Source organism: Lissotriton vulgaris, chromosome 12 (assembly GCF_964263255.1).
Source record: "Lissotriton vulgaris chromosome 12, aLisVul1.2, whole genome shotgun sequence".
NCBI lineage: Eukaryota > Metazoa > Chordata > Amphibia > Caudata > Salamandridae > Lissotriton > Lissotriton vulgaris.
In genome coordinates this window covers 513372530-513381212 of record NC_141700.1, presented here as the reverse complement: position 1 = coordinate 513381212, position 8683 = coordinate 513372530, and the positions used below count along the sequence as shown (strand labels likewise).

Genomic DNA, 8683 nt, shown 5'->3' with positions numbered 1-8683 from the left:
GCCTGCCTTGGAGCACCTGTAGGGCTGTACTACGTACACAAATGCAGCAAATTGTGGTGAGGTCGGTACCTGCGAGGCGTGGGGGGCCAGCGCAAGATGGAGTCGGGCGGGTGAGGGATCATGCGTCATGTTTTTGAATGTTTAAATTTATTTGCAGTTGCCAGGTGCTGTATTATCGTGCCATCTTTTCTGAATGTACTCTCCAGTGTAGCTGGCCGTGTAGCATGCCACGAAAGTCTGCGCATATGGCGAGTGCAGATCCGCAGGCTACCTCTAAAGTATTATCACAGAGCTAGTCAACCATCGCTCCTTGGGAGTTGTGAAAGCTGAGTTGACTTGATTCTATTAATAACCGTCTGTCCCAGAAACAAAGTCGTAGAAATTCTTTCTGCCTGTACTACCTGTGTATTCTTCGGTGAGGGCAGTACATTTACGTCGCGTACTTTCCTGTGCAGTTGTTGTGTCTCGTCCTGAGTTAATGTTGGGTCATAAGCAGTTGGGTTTTCGATCAAGCTGCGAGCGAGGCTTTAGCACCCCCCCCCCCCCCCCTGTTAGTTACGCGTTTTATATGTAAGGGAGATCTCTGTCGTATTCTCTTAGTCTCAGGAGATAGAACAGTTGCAACGTGTCACGATGGTTAGCAGTAAAGTGACTTGAGGCCCCAGCCAGGCACTACCAGAGGTAAGATAAGTTGGACACGACAGCATAACCTACACTCGGACGAGATAGATGGACTAGTTTGTGAAGCTTAGTAAGAGTAAACATGCTCGAGTAGGCTCCTGCTGAACACCTAAATAGCTCTAGTTCGCCACCCTCTGGCTTCCAGCCAGATTTTCCTAAACAGGGTTAAAGGGAATTTATTCAATAGAATCGTTCGATTTACAGGCATAAATGTAGCCAATTCCGCCCATTAACACCACAAGATACCATCACGTATGTAGATCGACATGTGATTTCTTGTAGTAGATTCGCCTTCTTCCACTGATCTTGCATGTGGTGTCTACTCTGGTGCGTTCGACTTTGTTCCTGGGGTTCTGACTTCGAATTTCTAGTACAGGATTGCGCAGCATTAGATGTAACCAGATACTGGCGGAAATGTTTCTTCAGCGTACCTATGCGGGGTGTCTCCTTCACAAAGAAGGCCTCGTTTCCTCCCTCCTTTTCATTATCGCGGGAAGATATGCAAGGTAATGTGCCCCCCCCCCCTTGTTTACTTGAATTACGTGGAAAACCACAATTTCTTCTTCTCCATAAATATGGTTTTGCGCTTATCTTTAAGCTTCATTATGTCGGGGTGTGAGTGTTCACTCTGGTCTTTTTTCCCGGCGTGCACTGGTCTCCGTGACCCGGGCCCCGTTCTAGCGCTGTGTTTGTCGTGATCGGGACCTGTGTTAATCCGGCCACGGAGAAGTTTGAACAACCGCTGAGAAAAGTGTCGGGTGTACTACAGTAAATTAAAAAATTAGTCGGGGGAAATCACTGTCATAAAAGACGATTGCTCTACAGGCGGGGCTGTAAAGCTTAGTGGGCTGAGTACTTCAGGCGGGCGGCCAGGTGTCTGTGGTGCTTACAAATGAGATCTTTCATCCTATAGAGTCTACACAGCTTTCTACGTCCTGACATCGGTACAATGTGCGCCTAATTTGTGCCATAGTATTAGAACTGCAACACTGTGCTAATAGTGCTGCGTTACGGTCTTGTGTTCTCACACTTTAAGCTCTTAGTACAGGAGCATGCTCGAAAGCCCTTAGCACAGGAACATTCTCGTGTCAAAGCATCAACCCTCGTATGCCATAGGATTTGGCTTTTACCTGTATTTGTCTGTGGCAGTTTGAGTGCTGTGTCTTGTGAACGGCTGAGCATATTTCCAAAAATCCATTTACATTAAATCTTGTGAAAACCTAAAGCTCCTGTCTGTTGTATAGTAACACGAGGTGGAGATTGGTAGAAGCAGTCTCAACCGTGGAGCCTACATTTGCCGAATGCTCATTTACATAACAAATCCAAATCGTACGATAGGGACCTTGACAGCACTCAGGTCATTTCAATCTATTACTTGCGGCTGGGTCCTCCCAATGATAGTGTTGCCGGCCCTGCTGTGTTGGCAAGACCGCTGTTGTCACCCCCCCTTCATGTGTAAACCTGAGAGACTTTCAGATTGTCATCTTGGTAAGTTGGCATTGAGCTCGAATTTAAAGTTCTCAGTCAACATAAGTGCAAAATAAACAGCACTTCCTTGTGATGCAAATGCAGCAAGGGGAACAATTGCCCTGTCAAATACAATGGAGATCAAGTCTATTCATCAGTAAAATATGCAATTTGTTTAACAGGCTATATTTGGTGGCATCCTGTTGATCGCTTGTATAGGGTGCTAGAGTCAATCTAGGTATGTAGGAATATTCAAATGACAAATCATAGAAATATGCAGAAGCATAGTTGTTAGTTCATCCAAAATGCGCCAAGGGGTAGATATGTCAACCATTTGAGGGCCATGTGTTATAAATATCATCATCCCGGACACCCCTTTGCATAGTATGTGAGTGGTATAGCAGCAATGTGATATTGGTGCATTATTGGGGAGCCACTGTTGAGCTTTCAGGAAGTTTTCACATTTTGTTTGCCCAGTTGCATTGCTATGTTCGGCCTGACCCGCCAACAACGAGCCTCAGTCTTACTATGCCAATCTCTGGGTAAGTCACCATTGGCTGAATGCCACCACAGTGTATACGATCTCACTTCAGCTGTGTAGGGTCAGAACAACCACGAGGAGTGGCATGGAACAGACACAGGGTGAGGGGTGCGCAGCGTACATGGGTAGGAGCGCTTGTCTCCCGCAGGAGTGATACTGAGCAAAGGGTCATGTGTGCGCAGAGGCGTAGTTAAACAGGTTATATGTACTATCCCGGGGCCTGCGCTGTGCATCTCGACCTACGAGACGGTAAGGTCACATGACATCAGTCTTTTCCCCTTCCATGCTAGAGATCGGCTGGGAGCCCACCCGCGGCGCCATCAGCTCGGGAGCTTCTGCTGCCGCCCTGTAGAAGGTAGAGTCTTCAGACTGCAGTGTCACACCCAATTCCCGTGCAAGTGTAACCCCTGTTGCAGCCTCAGCTCAGCATGCGCAGGGACTGTTAAGTATTCCTAGGAGGTGGGCCTCTAGCAGACTCTATATAGAATGTCCCTCCTGGTATATCGTCACCCCTTTGCCTTTTCGATAGTGGGTGGTGGCTTTGCTCGAGGGGCTCCTATCTGGGTGGTCACACTGCCTTTCTTTCATGGTTAGTAGGGTGGGGGCTCCCTGACTTGCGTGGAATAGCCGCATGGATGTCCCGAGTACCCTTGGTCCCCCCCCGTTGCCCCTCCCGAAGTGAGACGCTGGCCCGTCATTTCGGATCGTCTATTGTGGCCCACCCCCCCCATTGGTGCAGTAGAAGTTAGCACTTTAGGGGTCGGAAGTCAACTACCCTGGTGGTAGCTTGGGTTATGGATCTCCAGACTGTCCTGATTTGCACCGGTGCAAGTGTTAAGAGTCTCACAGGTACATAGGGAGCGCTGCAATAATGGCAACCACTTGAAACTGTGTAATGGTACCTGTGCACCCTCGATAACGGCACAGGTGTTGCTTCCATGGATGGGAGGGTCATACGTTATAGTCATTGCCCCCCCCCCCCCCTTCCTTTGGTTCTCCTGCCTTCTTTCATCCTAGGCTCAGGGTGCCCGCTGGCAGCTCACTCGCGGTCTGCAGCCTGCAGTTTAACACTCAATTCAGGTATACAGAGAACAACTGTGGCTTCCACAGCCCGAGCACGGATTGCCAAATAATCATTTAGGGTGGGCCCGAGATGTCTGTTAGGAATTTATGCTTTAACCAGGGGGGGCAAGTGTTCTCGGCTGTCCCAGTGGTTATCAGTTTGCCTTGTAAGACCACTTCGCTAGTCACTCCAATAGATGCATTTGCGTCCTGCAATAGACTTCTGTTCCTGTGGGGGATTAGTTGCTGAAGTGTAATCTTGCAGTTGATTCGTCTTGTGTCAGCGCTTGTTTATCCGGGAGGGATTCTCTGCAGGGGGGGCCCTTCCCATTACCTGGTCTCTTGCCTGGGTTAGTCTTCCCTATTGGGGTAAAGGGATTGTTCCCGGGTGGTTATGCTTAGTGGTGTCGGAGTGGCTGGCATTTATCCATGCATGCCCCTGCGCAGGTCAGCCTAGGGGGCTCTCTGTTGCAGGCGCTGCGGTCCCCGGGAGGTGGTCGTAGTCGGCCTTCAGTCTAGCTAAATTAACGGTATTATGTCTGAAGCCGCTTCCAGCCTAAAACCTAAGAGGGCAGGGGAGGCTGGCTGTTTGGCCTGTGGACCCGGATTATCGCTTAACAGGGACTCGTCCTAGTTCTTAGTATGTCGGGTGCCCTCCTATTCCCTCGTGTCGTGAGCACACTTACTCTCCCTGCTGGATTATGAAGACAGTGATTCAGAGGTATCAGTGACTCCTTGGCGCAGTTTTCTGACGCTCTGTGGGAAGGGATATGGTGGTGTCCCAGCGGCTTGCGCTGGACAGCCTATTTCATGTTACTTAGGGCCTCTGTAGTAGGGGCCCCTTCCTATCCCTTTAGTTTCCCTGAGGGGTTGTAGGACAGGTTCATTGGTGCCTGATGGTAGCACCCCACGCCTATGGGCGTTGCCCTGTTCCTCCTCTGTCTGGAGGTAGCAATTCTAGGTGGAGGTTGCAGGTAAAGAGCAGTAATTTTGGTGGGGGGCCCGTGCGGCAGCGGGAACCACCTCACGGGCTGTGGCGGAGTTACTGGGCGATCCGGAAGAAGAGAGGTGCAAACGCTGGACGTCAGCGGGCACATAGGGGTGCCAGAGCATAACCTCAGAGCCTAACCTGTAACCTCATGGGAGGTGCAGGAATCCGTGTCGGCGCCCCAGTAGTCCTTCGGGCGGGTGTGGGCCTGTGCAACCGGGGGTTTGCCTAGTCACGCCCAGCAAATGGGCGTGTCAGTATAATTATGGTATTTGTACAACAGTTGGGTGGTTCGCCACTGTGTTGTTTGGCTCAACAGGCGGGCAGGTGGCGAGAATGCGGCCTGCCCTAGGATCGCCCGTAAGTTAACCCACCGTCATTACATATGTTGTATGTAATAAACCTGCAGCAATTTTTCCCAAACCTAATACTTGTGTCTTTGTGTTATTTGCGGGTTTGGGCATGTGGGGCGGGTGTTCATGTGGGCCCTGAGGTGACTATGCGCCTGCCCGAGGCCACGCAGTGGCCATTAGGAGGGCGGGCTCCTAGTCATGGAGGGCTGTCCCGCCCCCACATGACATAGTAGTTCCTCACCCATGGCAGTCTCCCCTGGTTGGTGGAGACTGTGTAGGTGATGCACGTCCGGGGCGGCTGGGAGGAGCCGGCAGGAGTATTTCTGACCTCTGCCCCGATGGGGAGGCCTCTTTGCCGCTCCGGACGTCGTAGTTCCATGTTGGGACACTCTTTTCCCGCCCTTCCTCTAACCCAGAGTGTCTGCTTGAGGGGGCTCAGGGGGGAGCATTTAATGTGTTCCTTTTTCGTTGCAGGCGGAGTTACTGGGCGATCCGGAAGAAGAGAGGTGCAAACGCTGGACGTCAGCGGGCACATAGGGGTGCCAGAGCATAACCTCAGAGCCTAACCTGTAACCTCATGGGAGGTGCAGGAATCCGTGTCGGCGCCCCAGTAGTCCTTCGGGCGGTTGTGGGCCTGTGCAACCGGGGGTTTGCCTAGTCACGCCCAGCAAATGGGCGTGTCAGTATAATTATGGTATTTGTACAACAGTTGGGTGGTTCGCCACTGTGTTGTTTGGCTCAACAGGCGGGCAGGTGGCGAGAATGCGGCCTGCCCTAGGATCGCCCGTAAGTTAACCCACCGTCATTACATATGTTGTATGTAATAAACCTGCAGCAATTTTTCCCAAACCTAATACTTGTGTCTTTGTGTTATTTGCGGGTTTGGGCATGTGGGGCGGGTGTTCATGTGGGCCCTGAGGTGACTATGATCGCATCCATGTCAGGGGTCGAGGAGCCCCCTCACAGGCTCTGAAGGGCCAGGCGTGCCCGGAAAGGCGCACACACAGCACGTGCAGTGACCTACACATGGGATGGCAAAGCTGCACTGCTCAGGGCGCGGACTACTTAGACAGCCAGGGTTGATGCTGTCTGGGACGCAAGGCGCGTTGACTCGACGTCACAGTGCGGTGCTCTGAATCACAATAACGTCATAATCCGGGGGGGGCTCAGCAGGGCTAGATAAGGCCGCGCAGGGCCCATAAGTCTGTCAGTCGGACATTGCGGTCAAGATGATCACGGGAGTCCGAGGGCCCGGCCCTCCTGACGAGGAACCAAGCTCTCCGGCCATGATGGGACTCTGCGCCTGCGGGTTTCGCAGGCAGGCGAGGATTCTGCAGGTAGTCTTCTGCCTGCTGGCCTTCGTGACGTGCCTGGGGTCCGTGATCTGCCTGTACAGGCACTCACAGCTCCAGTTCCAGCAGCAGCAGGAGGCGCTCTCCGGCCTGGTGGGAGTGATTTATGAGCAGCGGTCCAGTCTGGAGCAGTCCCTTGAGAAGGAGCGTGCGGAGCACAAGACCCAGGAAGATTTTGGGGTACATAAATTAAAAGCTCAAGAAGCCCTGAGCAAGGAGAAGGAAGGCGCCATGAACCCCGACGTCACCCTCCCCTCTCGGCACATGACCCTGAAGAACCAGCATGAAGGAGCCAAGAAGCAGCTCCTTGACTTACAGGCGCAGTATAACTCCCTAAAGCTGGAAAACCGGCGCGCCTTGGAGAGCCACAACCAGAAATACGCCCAGCTCCAGCGGGAGAATGAGAACCACGTGGAGATGCTGATGGATACAATATCGAAACTAATCGAAGACAGTCCGGTTCTTCGCGATGCATTTGAAGAGGTCCGCTCTAAGCTGCGTAGTGCGCAGGAGCAGCTGAATAAGATGCATCAGCTGAACGAAGCTCTTCGGAGGATACCAAGCTACAAGCTGGTCCCAGCCCTGAGGCACCACCCATTGCAATTACAGGCCCCAGATGAGAAGCCTTCCCGAGCCTTTGATGCTGAATTGCAGCGCATTCTCGAACAGACTGGCCTCCCAGCGAACACTCTGGAGACGCCAACAGACTCTGGGAAGAAAACCACAGAAAGTGCTGTCCAGACTGCAGAATCTGTCAGAAAATTGTTGGCACCCCCGACGGGGTCTCTTGAAGTTCTGACTGGACTCCAAGCAAACACTCTGGAGACGCCAACAGACTCTGGGAAGAAAACCCCAGAACGTGCTGCCCAGACTGCAGTATCTATCGGAAAATTGTTGGCACCCCGACGGGGTCTCTTGAAGTTCTGACTGGACTCCAAGCGAACAATCTGGAGACGCCATTAGACTCTGGGAAGAAAACCCCAGAACGTGCTGCCCAGACTGCAGTATCTATCGGAAAATTGTTGGCACCCCAGACGGGGTCTCTTGAAGTTCTGACTGGAATCCAAGCGAACAATCTGGAGACGCCAGCAGACTCTGGGAAGAAAACCCCAGAAAGTGATGCCCAGTCTTTGGAATCTATCAGACAATTGTTGGTACTCTTCAGGGACTCTTGAACTTCTGCCACAGCCAGCCTTGCCTCTGTGGCTGGCGAAGGATAGAGATAGCCGTGCAGTGCGTTTCTAGAGGACGGTGAATAGCATCCAGGCTGGAGAGGAGCTGTTGAAAGACTTAAAGATGATAAACTTCACCATCAGAAACAGCACCATCTACTATGATGAATTTGGGAACATGAATATTGGCTCAGACATTGTGACCTGGACGGTGGACAAGAATGGGATGCCTTTTATGCCCTGTTGGCGAGTACACAGGAAATCTGACCCTTGATGCTGATCAGATTCAGTGCCACACGGAGAGACAGCTAACAACCTTTGATAGCTCTATACTCCAGTGTGTGTGAAAGAGAAAGGTACTGTGCAAGCTCTCCATCCAAGGGGCCAAATTAGGAATTTAAGGAAAATTGGATTCCACTCCATTCTTGCAAGCCAGGTACTGGAAGCAATATTACTCTCTCCCTTGCTGAAGACAGTAGTGGAACATCTTATTCCCCTCCAACCAGGAGAGACTAATGGAAGCCATGTTACTCGTCTTCATTCCAAGAGAATACACTGACTCTCAGCCAGCAGAGATTAGTGGATACCACTCTCCCTCCCATTGGAGCATAATGAAAGCAATGCCATCCACTTCCACCCAAAAGAGTATTGGATGCTCTTTTATTCTCCCCTTCCCAGCAGAGAGTAATGGAAGACATAGCACTTTTTTCCACCCAGAAGAGAGCCGTGGAAGTCACCCTACTCTTCCTGCTCAGAAGAGAGAAGTAGAATCTTCCTACTCACTCCAGCCAAGACAGACTGATGAACGCCAACCACCTCTACACCCAGAAGAGAACAGCAGCAGCCAATGTTACCTTCTCCACCCAGCCATTATACACTCCCCCTTTCTCACCACGGCAGTGCCAAGGGGCTTCAAATATCCTTTGCAGAATTTTTGCCCACTAGTTTTTTAAAATGAGTTTAGCACTTTTTTGAGAGGTCTGTCTGCTGCTCTTTGTTTTACTTTTTGTGACATGATGTCTCTCAGCACAGTGGTACCCTACACCTCCGCTATACTTTTTAAATAC

The 8683-nt window shown here is 51.4% G+C and overlaps 1 pseudogene; it reads left to right on the top strand.

Annotated features, from left to right (window-relative positions):
* The first annotated feature begins 6381 nt into the window (after nucleotides 1-6381).
* LOC147677634 (Golgi integral membrane protein 4-like) lies at nucleotides 6382-7890 on the top strand (annotated as a pseudogene).
* Nucleotides 7891-8683: the final 793 nt, after the last annotated feature.